The sequence below is a fragment of the Seriola lalandi genome, unplaced genomic scaffold (assembly GCF_002814215.2).
Source record: "Seriola lalandi dorsalis isolate HSWRI2012SDOR001 ecotype SW California unplaced genomic scaffold, Sedor1 jcf7180002054924, whole genome shotgun sequence".
Classification (NCBI taxonomy): Eukaryota; Metazoa; Chordata; class Actinopteri; order Carangiformes; family Carangidae; genus Seriola; species Seriola lalandi.
Window position 1 is genome coordinate 171,503 of NW_019525476.1, and position 1,285 is coordinate 172,787.

Consider the following 1,285-nt stretch of genomic DNA (forward strand, 5'->3'; position numbering starts at 1 on the left):
TACAGCCTGAGTCGACTTGAAGAGATAATCTTTGGACTGTTACTGCCTTGCATCTCAGTCATTGCTTTTTGAACATTTCTTAAGCAGACAGTAAACCTGCACTTGCCTTTACTGTCCTTAATCTTTATGCCCACTAGTGTAGCTGCCCCTCCTCCACAGGAAGCTACCCCCCATAGTGTAGGCCACTGCATTGTTTAGTTAGGCTAGTGTACTGCCAAACTACACTACAAGGTGTCTGCCAGCGCAACACCACAGCCAACTACATTGACTTCTTGTTTTGTGAAAAACTTGTTTAACCTGCCTCCTTCCCAGACACAACAATGGAGAACTCCTGTGTAGAGCAGTTTATTTCTTCCCTAGCACAGAGCCTGAAGCCTGGCTACCTAGAATTTATCAGCAAGTTAAATTCCAGTGAGTGCAGTAAAGAAATAGACTTGCTACTCAGCGACAAAGGTGATGCTCAGACTGCATCCAAAGGCCCACTGTTAAGATGTGTACTGTTGAACTTCCACAGGCAAACCAGCATTTCACTTCAGAGCCAAGCAGCCCTAGAGGAGGAGGTAAAATCGCTTAGAGCTCAAAATGCTTTTCTCCTCCAGGAAGTTAAGGAAACTAACAAGAAAGCCATGCGCTACTTAGGAGACCTGCATGCAGCAGAGGTAGACCTCTGTTCACACAAGGAAGAATTGTTAAGGGTTAAATCAGAATGCCTTGCTCCACCACGATCGGTCAGTGCTTGTGATTCTGGTTTTTCTGCTTCACACTCTTCCCTTAATGACAGGTTAACTCCGCCTCCACTCAGAAGATGGGACCAATTCCCAACTGACCCTAAGTCCTGGGAAATGAAGTCAGCTCCTCCACCTCCACTGAGAGACAGAGGTTACACCCACCTGACTTCCCATCTTCCTGAAACTGACACTGAAGAGACGGGTAGTTTATCCGGTAGAGGATATTCATGTTCCCATCAGCCACTGATGCATAACACTTTCACCTGTGCTAACCCCTCCAACAGAAGGACCAAAACTTTTCCGGACTGTTCAGCCTCCTCTCTGCACCTCCATGAGAGTGATGACCGCTGTTCAGCTCCTTCCTCTAGTCCAGCTAGCTTAGTCTCGCCTTCATCAGTAGGACCCTCACAGTGCCCCCGCCTCGAAGTGCTTGAGTTCATAGCAAAGGACATTGAACATTTTGATCCAGACAACTCTGATCAACATATTGAAAACTACTTTAGGGAGTTAGAACACAACCTAATTGATTTGCCCCATGCAACCCAAAGGGAGAAAAC